This window comes from Homarus americanus, unplaced genomic scaffold (assembly GCF_018991925.1).
Source record: "Homarus americanus isolate GMGI-L3 unplaced genomic scaffold, GMGI_Hamer_2.0 scaffold19117, whole genome shotgun sequence".
NCBI classification, from domain to species: domain Eukaryota; kingdom Metazoa; phylum Arthropoda; class Malacostraca; order Decapoda; family Nephropidae; genus Homarus; species Homarus americanus.
In genome coordinates this window covers 1,918,038-1,936,796 of record NW_024754704.1, presented here as the reverse complement: position 1 = coordinate 1,936,796, position 18,759 = coordinate 1,918,038, and the positions used below count along the sequence as shown (strand labels likewise).

The following is an 18,759-nucleotide window of genomic DNA, read 5'->3' as shown; positions in this document are numbered from 1 at the left end:
TTCCCTCCACTCCATCCTCCCTCCCTTCACCCCTCCCTACCTCCACCACCCCTCCTTTCCTTCCTTCCTTCCTTCCTTCCCTCCACCCCTCCCTCCCTTCCCTCCCTTCCTTCCTTCCTTCCTCCACCCCTCCCCCTCGTTATCACCCCAGCAATGAGCACCCCTTCCAAGGGGGAGAAGCAAATCACACGTTGCTGTTCCCGTTTAAAGGCCTGGCTTGTGACCCTTCGTGACCTATGGCTTGTGACCTCCTCAAAGACTCGACAATGCTCCTGCCTCACCTGATGGTCTGTTCTCTGCTGGCCAAAATTAATGAAGGTCTTTCTATAGTCTTAAAGGGGTGGTGGGTGACTCGGCTTGGACGTGTGGTGGTGATGTAGGTTGGTGGTGGTTGGTGGTAGTGGTTGGTTGATGATGGTGGTGATTGATGATGGTGGTTGTTAATGGTAGTGATGGTTGGTGGTAATGTCTTCTACCATTTCCTGGATTCACTATTTAACTCTCATGGTACCGGAAGTTACACTCTGGAAAATCCTTTTGTAACTTTACTGTAAATGATGTTGAGGAAATGTTTGACCAGTTCCTATAATGGTTGTGTGTGACCAGTCCTGTGCCCCGTGTGAGTCTGAGTCTTCCTGGGAGTGTGTTTGGTGATCGGTGGGAAATTACAATTGATGGATGGACATTTTCTGGTGATGTTTACGGAGTTGACGGAACACGGAACACGGAACACGACTGTGACATCATCATCATCATCATCATCAGGACGTAGTGGAGATTTGTGTTACAATCGCAGACAATTTACCAATCATTGTTCATATAATAATAACATATTTTATACACACACACACACACACACACACACACACACACACACACACACACACACAATGCTTTACAGAGACACTACTATAATTGTTCAGCTGTTTGTGTAAATTTTTTCAGTCTTATTCATATTTATAAAAGGTGTATGTGTGTGTGTGTGTGTGTGTGTGTGTGTGTGTGTGTGTGTGTGTGTGTGTGTGTGTGTGTGTGTGTGTGTGTGTGTGTGTGTGTGTGTGTGTGTGTGTGTGTGTGTGTGTGTATGTGTATGTGTGTGTGTGTGTGTGTGTGTGTGTGTGTGTGTGTGTGTGTGTGTGTGTGTGTGTGTGTGTGTGTGTGTGTATGTGTGTGTGTGTGTGTGTGTGTGTGTGTGTGTGTGTGTGTGTGTGTGTGTGTGTGTGTGTGTGTGTGTGTGTGTGTGTATGTGTGTGTGTGTGTGTGTGTGTGTGTGTGTGTGTGTGTGTGTGTGTGTGTGTTAATCACTTCAGAATGTTTCAATTCACTGAGTCTATATTGGTCAAATACCTGATATTAATTTATTTACTGAAGGAAGTTAGTATTTTAATCGAATCTTCTAAATTAAGTAAAATAACCTAACCTAACCTAACCTAACCTAACCTAACCTAACCTAACTAACACCTACTTAAACATAACCTAACCAAAAGTTACATAACCTAACCAAAACCCAACTTGACCTAGTAACGAGAAGGTCAGTAGCGAATGACGTCATATAGGGCAGGTACTGTACGAACCAATCAACACCTGTCATGCCCAGGTAAGCATGTGTTATGCTCCCGTGATGTGCGGCTGACAGGCACCACCGTCACGAAACTAAGTGTAATGTTACTGTCCACACCAACGTAACACTCCGTCACACTCCGTAACACAGGGCCGTTATCAACCATATACAATAATGTCACCTGAAAATACCTGTTACCCTCCACTGATATTTAAATCCCTTTTCTAGGTTACACTGTTACGCTGTTACGCTGTTACGCTGTTACAGCAGGTGCAGGAGGTTTAATAAGAGTCATAGTATGTACAGGTAAAATTCTATGTGGTAAATATTAGTTTGTTTACCTGTGTTATGGAGATTACAGCCAGGTAGGTCTCGTTGATTACTTGATCAACTGCTTCTTACCTGGGAGAGACAGACAGACAGACAGACAGTCTAACATAACCATTAGTATATACATTTCTTAGTACATATATATGGAGTTAATTTACTCAGGTGTCAGTAATTCATATACTTTTAGAAAATACACAGGTACACAACACAGGTACACAACACAGGTACACAGCACAGGTACACAGCACAGATACACAGCACAGGTACAAGGTTACTCCACAAGTATCGTTCACATGTGTGCTCTTGGCGTGACTTTCTCTCTACATATCCAAGTTTTCACTAAAGAGGCGATGTTTAGCCTTCATACTGGTGTACTGTAGTTCCCGGTGTGGACTGGTACAGAAACTCTCTCTCTCTCTCTCTCTCTCTCTCTCTCTCTCTCTCTCTCTCTCTCTCTCTCTCTCTCTCTCTCTCTCTCTCACACACACACACACACACACACACACACACACACACACACACACACACACACGCAGAAGAATCACACAAATACACTTACAATTACGTAACAATCCCACACAATCACCAAAAAAAAATATATAATCTATCTCTTCTCTCATCAATCACCATCACTACATCCAATCGCAATTATCAGACGAGGGTAAACAACTGATTGGCCTAGCTAACCCTTTTGTTCCCAGGTAAGTCAAGGTGATTCCATACTAATGAGGTAAATAGACTAATGGTTTTAAATAACTGTTCCTCTACCTGACAGAAAGACCCATTATGTCCTGGTCTTTTGTGACTTAATGATGGGAGGAATTACCGCTACAGCCCAGGGTCTTGTACTGATGCTGGGGGGAGGGAAGGGGAGGGGGGGGGTTCTATGAAGGGAAGGGGAAGGGGAAGGGGTTATATTACCGATAGCTGCAAGGACAGACAGACAGACAGATGGATAGTTAGTTTGGTGTATCTATATAGACTAAATTAATTAAATTATATAAAGGAATATAGTTAATTATATGAACAGTTAATCAGGCTAATAGATAAATAACAATTTTGTTTTAATTATTAGAAAAAAATAAAGCGATATATGTACAAAAATTAATAAGAGTCGGAATACAACTAACAAAGTAACCAATCAACTTAATAAAAGCAAAAAAATATTTACATTTTATAACAGTATATTATTTCTTAAAACAAACATAAACTTTCGTAACACAGTCACCTCTTACGGTCTGATCCATATTTTTCCCACGGCTTAAACCTTCCTGATGTAGCGGCGGCGGCAGAGGTTCGGCAAGTTTAGAAGGGTCGAGCTAGTGACTTATTTCGCGGTTTTGTTGTTGTTGTGTCAGCGCTGCCAGACGTACGATGATTGTGACCCTCGGGTAAACTGAGGCCATGGGAGGAAACTGTTGAGTGTTATAGGCATATAGTATTGTTGTGAGGCCTTGTGAGGTACTAGGCGCCTATTACCTCATCCCAGACGATATCATGTTAATCTTTTCTCCCTATTTTTGTCTCCTATTTAATTTCTTTTTTGGTTTTATTTTTACAATTTGCGTTTTTTTTTTCATTGCTTGTACTACGAATTATTTTAAGGTATTTTGAGTAGTAGTAGAAGTAGTAGTAGTAGTAGTAGTGGTAGTAGTAGTAGTTATCGTAAGTGTTGTAGATGTTGTAATAGTTGTTTGGTAAATAAATATATATTATTATTTTCATTATCTTAACTGATCGTCGCGTTTCTATTAATTACCATTTGTGTTGTAATAGAGAATTGAAGTTAATGACGTAAATTAACTAAAACCAAACACTTGTTATTGTTTTTGTTATTTTTTGTTCGTTTGTGTTATTGATGACTGTACTTGTTATTAATGGTTGTCTAGGTTTCAGTTTTAAGACAATTTTAGTGACTTCAGAGTCTGCTATCTCACTCAAGAGCTGAAATTGAAACTGAAATCGCTTATTTAGCCACAATAATACAAGTGTAAAGTACAGTACATTTTTCTAGGTGATTTAAATGCAGCTTAAGTAGAAATCCCGCACATTTCTAAGTGATTTCAATGAATATATAAGTAGTTATCCAGTCCATCTCTCTGTATTTGACGCTGTTTTAAGTAATATCCATCTGATCTTATAAGTAACTTCAGTATCATTTAAGTAATGAATCAACCACCATAGTAAGTAACCTCGACGAGTCTGTGTAGTGTTTAAGTAGAGATCCAGACCATTTTGTAACCTATCCTAACCTAAAGCCCCCAAGGTAACGTTAGGGTGCTTAATCATCAGGTGAAATAAGCAGTAGGGCTAATCTTCAGGTGGTCATGTGTGTGTGTGTGTGTGTGTGTGTGTGTGTGTGTGTAAGCCCAGACTGAGTAGAATAGCCACATGTCATCTAATATACTAACCTACAATTACTTGTTAAAACACACACACACACACACACACACACACACACACACACACACACACACACACACACACACACACACACACTAATCCTCAAACTACAGTTAATCACGGTACCATAAAGAAATATAAGACTCTAAATCCCGTGACCTCAGCAGTATATACCTGGAAGTTGCCGTGTATCAGGTACAGTTGATAGCCACACCTGTTGATCTCCTTAATTATTGATACACCTGGACGACACTCATTACCTCACGACTCACCTGGTCATCTATTATTATTATTATTATTATTATTATTATTATTATTATTATTATTATTATTATTATTATTATTATTATTATTATTATTATTATTATTATTACATTGTGTATTTTATCTTTTCAGGTCAGTAGTCAACCCACATCAAGTTTCCCCCAAAGAAATTCTGAGACAAGAAATTAATTGAAGGTAGAATCTCAGGTAAGATGTTCAGCCATGTTCGTAAAAACTATTATAAGTGGGTCATAGATAGATAGATTGATAGATAGATAGATAGATAGATAGATAGATAGATATGTGTTTAAGAAAGAAAGTAAATAAAGGAGAAAGTAGATAAATAAGGTAATTAATAGGAAACAAAAGTGTAGTATAATAATGATGATATAAATACCTCCTTCAGTCCTACTTCGTTTTGTTGGTTCTCTCTAATTGTTGCTTATTATCGTCCGTGTGTGAGATAGTCTGGTCTCTCTCTCTCTCTCTCTCTCTCTCTCTCTCTCTCTCTCTCTCTCTCATGCTGAAGAGTGAGTGAGATGATTTAATGTCTTGGATGGTGAGGTGGCTAGCTGGCTGGTTGTCTAGGTAGCTGGCTGACTCTTTAGCTAGCTGGCTGTCTAGCTAGCTGGCTGTCTAGTTGGTTGGCTGTCTAGCTGGCTGGTTGTCTAGTTGGCTGGCTGGCTGGTTGTCTGGATTGTTGGCTGGCTGGTTGTCTGTGAATTGGCTGGCTGGCAACTTTGTGGCTGTCTAGTTGGCTGTCTAGCTGGCTGGCTGTCCTAGTTGGCTGGCTGGCTGGCTGTCTAGTTAACTGGCTGGCTGGCTGTCTGAATTAGTTGGCTATCTAGTTAGCTGGCACAACTGGCTGTCCTAGTTGGCTGGCTGGCTGGCTGTCTAGTTGGCTGGCTGGCTGGCTGTCTAGTTGGTTGGCTGTCTAGTTGGCTGGCTGGCTGGCTGTCTAGTTGGCTGGGTGGCGGCGTCAGAGAGCTGAGTGACCCAAGTACAGTTAACCAAGTGGTGGGTCCCGTTACTGCCGCGTCGCTGCCTGACGAGAACTAGCCGGTATTTTCGCTCTCCGCCGAACATCACACGCCACTCTGTCCATAATTCCCGTGGAATTTGTGCGTTTTCTGGATCTTAGACGTATAATTCTGGGGTGTTTTAGCGACAGCTCGTGGTAAACAGACGTATTTCATCGTCTAGTACGTTCTAAGATGGTTTTTCATACGATAGTTTGGCGAAAACAGACAAGTAAATCGTTCATCCTTCTTGCTTTGAAGTCGGATTTATGGCCATATTCTTACTTAGTATTTGGATTGATTTGGCGTTCGTGGATTCAAATCCGTATTAATCCGACTGAATGTATCACTGCTTCAGGACGATATAAACAATCATAGCGGCTCTAGTTAAGTGGTCTTGGCGCGGAGCTCGAGGTCTTCAACCCCACAATGATTCTGTTTTAAGATTTCCCATAACTTCTCACCTGTTGAGGACTAGGAAGTAATTATACCATTTTATTAGTCTTAAAATTAATGTTCCTAGTAGCTGACAACTTTCTCCCCAGCTGTCCCGGACCTATAAGTGGAACTGTGTTGGTGGACCGGAAATGCCGTACCTTAGATAATGTCTCGAGGGAGGTGGGGAAGGGGGGAATGGGGAGGAGGGTGTGTTATGAAGAGGGAATTTTAGGGGAAGAATCGTAGCAGGGAGAAAAAGGGAGATAAGGATGAATGGGAGAGATAGAGAAGAGAGAGAGAGAGAGAATAGGGAAGGATGGAAGAGAGAGGGAGAGAATAGGGAAGGATGGAAGAGATGTGAGAACAAGAGAGAAATAAGAGAGGAAGAGGAGGAGGAGGGAGGGAGGAGGAGGAAGTGGTTGAGTGAGATGGGAGAATTAAAGAAGATTAGAGAGAAATAGGAGGAGGGGTGAGGAGGGAGGGAGTGGGAGGGTGAGGAGGGGGAGGGGGTGGGAGGGGGTGAGGAGGGGAGGGGTGGGAGGTAGTAGTCCCTCAATAAGTAGATCCAGACAAGCCAGACCCTGACCGTGGTGAGGAGGAGGAGAGTGAGAGGAGGGAGGGGGAGGTGGGAACTGGTTTGTGGACGAAATTAGGAAGGAGTAGATAAACGAGAGAGAGAGAGATGTTTTCAGGTTGTTTGTAGTGTCGATTCCTTGGCTCAAACAGCTGGGCGTGTGTGGGCGTAAGAGAATTGGGCAGGGGGGGGTGGGTAGGAAGGCAGGAGAGGAAGGAGTAGGAGTGAGGGAAGGTAGGGAGGGAGTGAGGGGAGAGTGGGAGGGAATTGAGGAAGAGTGAAGCTTCCTTGTAGACCAGCTTTCTCTATACATACCATACATACATACATACATACATACATACATACATACATACATACATACATACATACATACATTCATTCCTTTCTCTCTCTGTTCAGTTTGTCTAAAGGTATGTGTCAGGGTGTAAGGGTGTGTTGCTGTGGGTGTCAGGGTGTAAGGGTGTGTTGCTGTGGGTGTCAGGGTGTAAGGGTGTGTTGCTGTGGGTGTCAGGGTGTCAGGATGAGGGCCACTTCTTGGTCGTTTACTTAATATTCACTAACAGTCGTAACATCAAGGCACTGAGTTGTGTATATAGTGAGTGACCTCTCTCTCTCTCTCTCTCTCTCTCTCTCTCTCTCTCTCTCTCCACACATCACAGTACGAATGATAAACTCACCATAAAAAACGTGTGATGTGTTGTGATGTGTTAAGAACGCTGTTACATCTCAGTTCATTGACGCCACACTATAGAAGCAGGGATATGTCAGGGTGTGGAGTCACATCTCTGTTATTAGTACTTGTAGGTCTCCTTGTTTTAGTTGATCCGTATTATTGTGTGTGGGGGGGGTTAGAGGAGGGCAATAGTTAGAGGGCAAAAATAGGGCAAAGGGCAAATAACATCACTACCTGTACTAACAAGTCGTGCCCCGCCCCTCCCCTCCCCTCCCCTCCCCCTCCCCTCCCCTCCTCCCCCCCCTCATCGACCTCCTTTAATCAACCTTAAAATTAAGTCTTTGTTAACCTACGGAGGAACGAGGTGATTAACGTTGGCTACGGTAGTTAACGGCCCCCCCCTATATTGTTACTTCACGCCTGACTACTGCTAGTTAACGGCCCCGGAGCTGCTGACGTGAGAGAATTCCTATATCTCTTTAGGAATGGTCGAGGGAGAGTCGTTAAAAAATAGATTTCTTTATCTTTTGACTCTATCTGTCTGTCTGTCTGTCTGTCTGTCTGTCTGTCTGTCTGTCTCACCTCAATATTTGTAGAAACTTTGTTATTCCTACATTAGTGAGAGAGAGAGAGAGAGTGAGAGAGAGTGAGAGAGAGAGAGACAGAGAGAGAGAGAGAGAGAGAGAGAGAGAGTCCTCAATATGTGTATATATCAGTCATTACAATAGTTAAGAAAAGAAAAATGGCGTCAATACTGTCCTGAGACTCTACCTTAATTGGTCGGGTCCGCTATAACACCTGTGACGGGTGTGGGGGAGGGGTCAAGACAAGGGTATAGTGAGGGTATGATTAAGGTCGAAAATCCCATTAAAATTTGATTGTTTATGACCCCTTGTTGGTTTAGTGTAATGATGCCCAGCTGGTACCGACAACACGACTCATTCATTGGGTTGGTTTATAGTGTGTGAGTGTTTGACCTCTGATAACCCTACCCCCGCCCCCTCTTGTGACCTCTTCATGACCCCTTCTCTCCCCAATGCCCCTCTCACCTGATTCCTCGACTCTCCTCCCTCTCCTCAACCCCTCACTCCTCTTTACCTCCCACCCCCTTCATCCCTCTCCCTGTCCCTACCCCTTCCTCCCATCCCTTCCCATCTCCCTCCTTCCCCTCCTCTCTCCCCTCCCCTCCTTACCCTTTGCCCTATTCTAAAGGCCCATTCCTACCCCTCGACCCCTACCCACAAAGGGAGTTACCGTTAGTTGGTTTCCTGTAAAAGAGAGGTAGGAAGAGAAGGAAGAGGAAGGAGGGTATCAAGGGAAAAGGTTTGTTATGCCTCTCTCTCTCTCTCTCTCTCTCTCTCTCTCTCCTCTCTCTCTCTCTCTCTCTCTCCTCTCTCTCTCTCTCTCTCTCTCTCCTCCTCTCTCTCTCGTCCTACTTTCTCCCACCTCTCCCCCCACATTTGGTCAGTGCTACCCCTCTCTCTCTTTCCTTCCTTCTACACTACTACCGTTATGTGTACCAGTGACCAACCCCTCCCTCTCCCGCCTCTCTCTCTCTCTCTCTCTCTCTCTCTCTCTCTCTCTCTCTCTCTTTTAAGTGGTATTATTTTTATCTTGTTCTTGTACCTCTAGAAGATAAAATTGTGCTGTAAATGGCTGTAAATTCGTAATATCTTAAGGTTTCTTTTACATAATTTACAGTTATTTACATATTCGTAAATGTAATAATCAGCTGACGCGTCACAGTATTTACAAACCTCACCTTTGTTTACAAGTATCAGCTGACGGGGCCATGTTGTTTACCTAAATCAGCTGACGGGATTCATTGTTTACTAAAATCAACTAACTGTCTTTCCTTTACACCCAGACAAGATACAAACAAACACCTACTACACTCCTAAACCAAGCTGACCAACTAGATGGGCTGACAGGTAAGGAATGTCAGCTGAAAGAACGTCAGCTTATTGTCAGTCGATTTATTCCTACCATGGCAACTCCGGGTCACTGTGTCAATGTGTGTCAGGAATTGATTATTTTTCTCGGAAGTTTTGTACTGAAACTTTCTTGGTGTTGTTGATAGATAGCTCACACACACACACACACACACACACACACACACACACACCTGAATCATCTGGGTTAAGTCAATAAACTCACGAACCAAATCTGTTGGCCTCTTCACCCCCTTTAGGTGGGATTCGAGCCTGTGTTCTCTAGATAAATGATCGATGTTCTTTACTGTTTATCGAGTCAACAGAGGGAGAGGGTCTTAATATGGTGTGTTAGTCCCCATAAACGGTAAGAGAAACAGGGATGATGACCGTTGTTCTGTTGGTGCCTAAACGGTTATGATGCAATACAATGATATACTCGAGAGGTCAGTGATCTTCCTCAAGGTCGACTTCTGATGCTCTTCTTCTTCTTATCTCTCTCTCTCTCTCTCTCTCTCTCTCTCTCTCTCTCTCTCTCTCTCTCTCCTCTCTCTCTCTCTCTCTCTCTCTTTCTCTCTCTCTCTCTCTCTCTCTCCTCTCTCTCTCTCTCTGGGGTTTAACACTGAAGTAACTTTTATATATTACCGTTGGGTGTTATTATTGTGTGAAGACCTTCAACGGCAACGCAGAAATTATTGTTTTCACACACGCACACACACACTACCACACACACACACACACACACAAGGTCTTTGCCAGGGTCGGTAAGAGGGCGTGGTAACGGTGTATTGTGGAGCGGAAAGGAAGGGTGGAAGGGAGGAGAAGGAAGAAGAAGAAGGAGGAGGGGAGAAGGGATAATAAGAAGGAGGAGGGAAGGAGGAAGGGAGGAGAAGGAAGAAAAAGAAGGAGGAGGGGAGAAGGGATAATAAGAAGGAGGAGGGAAGGAGGAAGAAGAAGAGAGGAATAAGGAGCAAGAGAAAAAGAAGGGAATAGAGGAAGAATCTTAGAAGAGAAAGGAAAAGGAGTAAAGAAGAATAGGAAGAAGGAGAAACAAGGAAGAATTAATAACAGCAACGAGAAGGTCACATAATAGGTGCTCCTCGCTAACACCAGGTCACGTTCTGGACGACCTTATAAATCATCATTATTTTCTTCCTCTATTTTTCCTTCTTCTCTTATTTAGGTTATTATTCTTGATTATCTTATCCACTTCCTTTATTGTTCTCCGTCTGTTCATTTTCCTTCATCTTCGTTCTGTTTAATGTGTTATTGGTCATTTTATTATCCACTTTATTTATTGCTGTTGTGTTCTCTTTCGTCTGTTATCTATGTAATTATTCTTCGTTATGTTATACACTTCTTTTATCATATTTCTTTCTTCTCCGGTGTTTGTAAGTGTAGATAAATAGGGTAATGATCACTTTAAGTAGTACATGGTAAGTGTTATTCTCAATGAGTCGTAATTATTTTAAGTCAATTCCCACAAAAAACTCTTCTTAAATATTCCCTTCCTCTTCACATTAACTTTGTAAGTTACTATGAAGACTTTACTTAATACTTAACTTACTTAATGCTTTATATCGTTAGTCTGCGTTAAGTAATTCATTAAAATATCGATACTTTTGGCATATAGTGAATCTCTCTCTCTCTCTCTCTCTCTCTCTCAGGTGTGTGTTAGGGTCGTGGGAACCTGTCTAGTGAGTCACTGGCCCAGGTAAGCTTACACCAGGTGTGAAACTGAGTCATTATCTCTCTCTCTCTCTTATCTGAACTTCCCTACCCTCCCCTCCCTCCTCCCTCCCCTCCCTCCCTCCCCCTCCTCCCCTCCTCCTCCTCCCCTCCTCCCTCCTCCTTCCTCCCTCCCCTCCGTCCCTCCCTCTCTCTCCCCTTCCCTCTTTCTTCATTTCTCCCCTTTCTCTCCACTACCATTCTCTCTCAGCTCCTTCTGAACACCTCCCCCCATCCTCCCCTCCTGCCTCCCCACGCCCCAGGCAGGCAAGCGGACACACACACGGACGCTCCTTGCCCATCCCGGGGGAGAAAGTTTCCTTCTGTCTTGCCCTCTGACGCACTTGCCCTCGGGCTCCTCTGGGACGGGGCAGGAAGGGGCAAGGTGAGGTAATTTGGGGTAAGGTAGAGAATTAATTAAGAGTGAGGGGTGGAGAGTGTGTGGAGTGAGGGGTGGAGAGTGTGTGGAGTGAGGGGTGGAGAGTGTGTGGAGTGAGGGGTGGAGAGTGTGTTGGAGTGAGGATGGAGAGTGTGTTGGAGTGAGGGTGGAGAGTGTGTTAGGTGAGGATGGAGTGTGTGGAGTGAGGGGTGGAGAGTGTGTGGGAGACTAGGTGGGTGCTGGGGGCTGACTGTCTCAACCTACGTGAGTTATATAACGTCATCCCCATAGAGCTGACACACCCCGCCCACATTTGTCTCTATACGTAACATGTCCGGGCAAGTGTCAGGACCGCCGCTGTCAGTAGGTCACTTCCTGATACAGTTGTCAGCTGATGGTGGCCTGGGGCTGACACTAAAAAGAACGATGGTGCAATCTCTCTCTCTCTCTCTCTCTCTCTCTCTCTCTCTCTCTCTCTCTCTCTCTCTCTCTCTCTCTCTCTCTCTCTTACCATTCTCTTGTGTATAGAAGGTGAGAGATAGGTCATTCACCCCACCACCATCACCTAGTGTACACCTCCACCACCTAGTGTACACCACCACCACCTAGTGTACACCACCACCACCTAGTGTACACCACCACCACCTAGTGTACACCACGACTACTTAAGCCTAAAAGTTACTCATAATTTATCTCTGTTTATTGCCGTTTATTTCTGTTTATCATGTTTCATTTTTGCCGTTTACCTGTTTTAATTAACATGGGCAGTTCAGGTGGTAATTACAGGTGATCTTAAACTAAATAATAATAAATAATAATAGTGACAGTAATAGTAGAAAAATTATTATTATTATTATTATTATTATTATTATTATTATTATCATTATTACTGTATTATTATTAGTATTATCATTATCATTATTATTATTGCGACATAAAGTCCTCCAAAAATTATCACCCTAATAACGTATCATCATGAAAATAATTATATATAAAAAAATAATTAGAACACAAAAAAAAATACATTAGTTACCCATTAAACCAGAAGCTACACAGAAAACGGGTTCCTCTCTTAAACTACCCCGCCTTCCTCACCCTTAAGAAAACACTATGTCCATCTTGTTCAAACCAGCTTCTTGGAGACCTCAATCTTGCTCGTCTGTGGGGTATAAATTCTTGGTCATGGCCGAGGACTTGCCCACTTGACTGTATTTGTTTGATTATCTGTATTTGTGGTGATTGTCTTAGGGGTAACTGATGTATTTGAGTTATTCCCGTTTAAGAGTTTGTTTACGTTATTTTTTCTCTTTCTTTCGTTTTTATCTCTCGGTTTAGTTTATTTTCTTGCACTCTTTTTTTTCTCTCTTTCTTTCCCTCTTTCTATCTCTCTCTCTCTCTCTCTCTCTCTCTCTCTCTCTCTCTCTCTCTCTCTCTCTCTCTCTCTCTCTCTCTCTCTCTCTCTCTCTCTCTCTCTCCTCCTCTTCCACCTCTTCCTCCAACATCCTTTCTCTCCTCTTCCTCCTCTGACCCACATCTGCCGCCCATCCCAGTGTCTGCTGTTAACCGCTGGGTCTTGGCAGTGAGTCAGGGTGAAGGCTGCTCACCTGTACCTGTATCGCGTACCCTAAACTTACCTGAGCTATTACCTGGTGTGTGTGTGGTTGGGTCATTATTTATTCCGGGTCAGATAACTTGCTACCGTTTGTTTATCATCCCAGTTTAATTGTTTGTTTGATTGTTTAATTGTTGTCTCTCTCTCTCTCTCTCTCTCTCTCTCTCTCTCTCTCTCTCTCTCTCTCTCTCTCTCTCTCTTGTAACCGCCACAAAGAGTCATATGTGTAATACCTGAAACACCCACAGCACAGATGTTTGGTTTAGAGTCCTTTATGTTGATGGAATTCTTCCAGGGTGTGTGCAAGTGTGTTATATTACCTGCACAGGAAACCAGTCAGGTGTTAAATTGAACATTTAGACAGTTTTGTGACCTGAAAATCTCATACCATTACGTTCTCGGCCTTATACACACACACACACACACACACACACACACACACACACACACGTATATGCTCATGCACGTGCCTGTATACAAGACACCTGCATGGCAGCCACACAGTTATGTCTGTACAAACTCTCTCTCTCTCTCTCTCTCTCTCTCTCTCTCTCCACTGAAAGTGAAAATAATTATGGAGAATGATCGAGTGTGTTGAACAGCCAGGGAGAGGGTGTGAGTGAGTGTGTGTGTTAAAGAGAGACACAGAGAGTGTGTGTGTGTGACCCCTGGTTGACCCCAAAGCCAGCATCATGGGGGTCAGAGGTCAGGGAAGATGACCTCTTTATTACAGTTAGCACAAGTGACCACAAGCACGTGTCATTAATATATATCTTCTTGGTCTATCTATCTACTTAAGGTCTCGAGTCACGCTGAAACTCTTGTGAGGAACGTAACAGTGAACGAGTCTCTCTCTCTCTCTCTCTCTCTCTCTCTCCTTGACCGTGTGACGTTAGCCAAGGCCGTGGGTGACGCAGTGAGATGGTGAGCGTAGGAGAGCGTGACGCAGTGCCGCCCGTAACACCAGATCATACCGTCACACACACGCACACACACACGTTGAGTTATTAGAGAGATGATTGGCTGTGGGAGAAATTCGTATTGGATAAAAACGGTTAGGATTCTGCTTCGCTGTGTCACTGTGACGCTGTGTTGTTATAACGTTATATCACTGTATCGCTGCGTCACTGTATCGCTGCGTCACTGTATCGCTGCGTCAATGTATCGCTGCATCACTGTATCGCTGCGTCACTGTATCGCTGCGTCACTGTATAGCTGCATCACTGTATCGCTGCATCACTGTATCGTTGCGTCACTGTATCGCTGCGTCACTGTATCGCTGCGTCACTGTATAGCTGCGTCACTGTATAGCTGCGTCACTGTATCGCTGCGTCACTGTATCGCTGCGTCACTGTATCGCTGCGTCACTGTAATGCTCTACCATATTTAGAGTGAACAGTCAATTGTAAACCTCTACTCTGACATCAAAACACCGCTAAGACTTCTTCAATGACATCCAGTGACATGAATAAGACATGAGCGACCTTCCATGAACTCTACTCCTCAATGACATCGTGTGACCTCAAATGACCTCCTCAGTGACGTCATATGACCTCAAATGACCTTTACACCTGGTTTTTTTCTGCTCCGAGTGATCGATTCAGAGTCACGGGGCAGTAAATTGAAAGAGTAGAGTGTGGAACTAACGGTGTGCACGGTGGTCATCTCCCTCATTGTGGCCAAGCTAGGTGGCCATCTCCATCATATGGCTCAAGCTGGTTTGGCCATCTCCTCACTATGTCAACTAGGTGGCCATCTCCCTCACTATGGCTCAACTAGGTGGCCATCTCCTCACTATGGGCTAATTTGGCCATCTCCTCACTATGGCCAAGCTGGGTGCCTACTCTCAATATGGCCCAGCTAGGTGGCCATCTCCTCTCCTATGGCCCAGCTAGGTGGCCATCTCTCTCACTATGGCCAAGCTAGGTGGCCATCTCTCTCCTATGGCTCAACTAGGTGGCCATCTCCTCACTATGGCTCAACTAGGTGGCCATCTCCTCACTATGGCCAAGCTAGGTGGCCATCTCTCTCTCCTATGGCCCAGCAGGTGGCCATCTCTCTCCTATGGCCAAGCTAGGTGGCCATCTCTCTCCTCCCTCTATGGCCCAAGCTGGTGGCCATCTCTCAACAAGCTGACTGGTGGCCATCTCTCTCACTATGGCCCAGCTAGGTGGCCATCTCCTCACTATGGCCAAGCTAGGTGTCCATCTCTCCTATGGCCCAAGCTAGGTGGCCATCTCCGTCACTTGTACCAACTGAGGCATCTCCTCACTATGGCTCAACTAGGTGGCCATCTCCCCACTATGGCCAAGCTAGGTGGCCATCTCTCACTATGGCCCAGCTAGGTGGCCATCTCTCCTCACTATGGCCCAGCTGGGTGGCCATCTCCCTCACTATGATGCCAGCTAGGTGGCCATCTCTCTCCTATGGCCCAGCTAGGTGGCCATCTCCCTCCTATGGCTCAGAGCCATCTCTCACTATGGCCCAGCTAGGTGGCCATCTCTCTCCTATGGCCTTCAGGTGGCCCATCTCCCCTCACTATGGCCCATCTGGGTGGCCATCTCTCTCCTATGGCCCAGCTAGGTGGCCATCTCCTCCTATGGCCCAGCCTAGGTGGCCATCTCTCTCCTATGCCCAGCCCCAGGTGTGTCTCCCCTCTCACTATGTCAGCTAGGTGGCCATCTCTCTCACTCAGCCCAGCTAGGTGGCCGTCTCTCCTCACTGTGGCCTTCAGGTGGCCATCTCTCTCTCTCTGTGCCCAGCTAGGTGGCCATCTCCTCCTATAGCCCAAGCTAGGTGGCCATCTCTCCTTCACTACGGCCCAGCTAGGTGGCCATCTCTCACTATGGCCCAGCTAGGTGGCCATCTCTCTCCACTATGGCCCAGCTGGTGTGCATCTCTCTCACTATGGCCCAGCTAGGTGGCCATCTCTCTGGCCCAGCTAGGTGGCCATCTCCTCACTATGGGCCAAGCTGAGGTGGCCATCTCTCCTATGGCCCAGCTAGGTGGCCATCTCTCTCACTATGGCCCAGCTAGGTGGCCATCTCCTCACTATGGCCAGCTAGGCCATCTCTCTCCCACTGTAGCCTTCAGAGTGGCCATCTCTCACTATGGCCCAGCTAGGTGGCCATCTCTCTCACTATGGCCCAGCTGAGTGTGCATCTCCCTCACTATGGCCCAGCTAGGTGGCCATCTCTCCTCTATGCCCAGCTGGGTGGCCATCTCCCTCACCATGGCCCAAGCTGGGCCATCTCTCTCCTTATGGCCCAGTGGCATCTCTCTCACTATGGCCCAGCTAGGTGGCCATCTCTCTCCTCCTATGGCCCAGCTAGGTGGCCATCTCCCCTCCTATGGCCCAGCTAGGTGGCCATCTCTCTCCTATGGCCCAGCTAGGTGGCCATCTCCTCACTATGGCCCAGCTGGGTGGCCATCTCCTCACTATGGCCCAGCTAGGTGGCCATCTCTCTCTCACTATGGCCCAGCTAGATGTGCTGTAGAAATAAGTCAAGTATCTCACGGAAGTTCTTGAATCTTTCTATGTTTCAGAGGTAAATGTTTTTTGATAACAGGAAAACATTTTGGAGTGAATCTCTTTGTATTAATTTAAGTGACTCAGGTAAACGTTCTCTCCTTCGTTTCCAATTAAGGGAAAAAAATATTAACTTACGATCTTTTTGTGTCTCTCTTCTTCTTCTTTCTCCCCTTCTCTTCCACCTCCTCTTTCTCCCCCTTCTCTTCCTCCTCCTCTTTCTCCCCTCTCCTTCCTCCTCCTTTTCTCCCCTTCCTCTTCCACCTCCCTCTTTCTCCCCTTCTCTTCCACCTCCTCTTTTCTCCCCTTCTCTTCCCTCCTCTTTCTCCCCTTACCTCCTCTTTCTCCCCCTTCTCTTCCTCCTCCTACTCCTCTTCCTCCTACCTGGATGTTTGCCTCGGGTGACCACCTGCGGTTATTGTTACCACCTGTAGCTATAATTACCATCTGCGCCTATTGTTATCTCTCTCTCTCTCTCTCTCTCTCTCTCTCTCACAGACAATTACTGGTCCGCTAATTACTCATCTACCTTATAGCTCGTTAAGACACTCACAACACTGTGTCTCACTCCCACCTGTAACTTGTGAGAGGGGGGAGTGGGGGTGAGAGGTGGAGAGGGGTGAGAGAGAGAAGCTTGAGTGGGTTCTATTCCATGAAATTTAATTTACTTTACTAATTAATAGAATTATTATTATTATTATTATTATTATTATTATTATTATTATTATTATTATTGTTATTATTTATTATTATTATTTATTATTATTTATTATTATCATCATCATCTTCATCATCATCGTCATCACCACCAACACCATCACCACCAACACCATCACCACCATCACCACCAACACCATCACCACCAGCACCACCAACACCATCACCACCAACACCATCACCGCCATCACCACCAACTTCCATCTCACCAACGCCATCACCACCAACACCATCACCCACCAACACCATCACCTGCATCACCACCAACACCATTACCACCAACACCGCTCCACCCACCAGCACACCACCAACACCATCACCACCAACACCATCACCACCAACACCATCACCACCAACACCATCACCACCAACACCATCACCACCAACACCATCACCACCAACACCATTACCACATGACACAGTTTATGACTTCGCCGTAAGCTTCCCAGGAGGAGTCTGTCAACATGAAGCTGTGTGTGATTGCTTCAAACGGGACTCAAGACGATGATTAGATCCTACGTTTTTCTTTAACCTTCTCCTCTTCTTTTCTCTTCTTTCTTTTTATTTTTATTTTTACTTCTTTTGTCATCTCAGTGCCTTGTTTTTCGGTGAATGAAATCTAATTTTACGCTCGTTGGCATGGAGGTGAAGGAGGAATGGCTGCCCGTGGGAACAAGGTCGCCCCTCACTCCATTTATTTTCAGGATTTTTACATTGATTTTTTTTTTTACGTATTATCATTGCATTGAAACTCACAAAAATTCCTCTAAAATATTTTCTATAGAATAAGATATAATACTGAATATTCATACATAGATAAAGACTTAGAAGATTTTATTAACTTAAAATCGAGTATAATTGTCATTTACTCAAGTCTCCTGATTTTCGTTGGGATGAGTTGGTTTTGTTGACATTGACGAGCCAGAGTGATGGAATCTAATTGTGTGGGAGACTCAAATCCTTTTTGTTTTGTTAATTTTATTCTTAGATGGAATTCCAGACTGTTTGTTTTGCTCAATCTGTTTTTTGTTTGCATATATATTTATTGATCTCTCTCTCTCTCTCTCTCTCTCTCTCTCTCTCTCTCTCTCTCTCTCATACCAGCTGATTATATTAGGTGTTATATAATCAACGTATATCACGCTGTGTATATAATTACTCTGTTATAGACGTCAAACTACGTTATTCTGTCCCAGTCTTCCTTATACGCCTGGCGATCGGTCGTCAGGCGATGAGTGTACTAATTATATTATATCATTCATCCATATATGCCTGGCGAACGTGAGTCAGGCTATGGAATATACTAATTATATTATATTAGTGTTTCCTTACATGGCCTTGAGTTGATGTACCTGGCGTACGTTCGTCAGGCGCAAGCACTAGAAGATATTATTATTATTATTAGAATTATTTTTTTCCTGTTATCATTACCACCATTGTAATTGCTACGAGTTTCATTCCCAGTACACCCTCAGGGCACACCGTCACCACCACCACCCCTTCAGGCAAGTCCCCAGGGCACGACCACCACCACCCCGCGTCCCACCCCACAAAACACCATCTCTCCTCCTATCACTTAAGACTCCTCTATGACCGGG

The 18,759-nt window shown here is 44.7% G+C and overlaps 1 protein-coding gene across 1 annotated transcript in view; it reads left to right on the top strand.

Annotated features, from left to right (window-relative positions):
- Positions 1-18,759, top strand: part of LOC121855992 (cell wall protein AWA1-like) — a 52,466-nt gene that overhangs the window by 15,873 nt on the left and 17,834 nt on the right. The window lies entirely within an intron of this gene.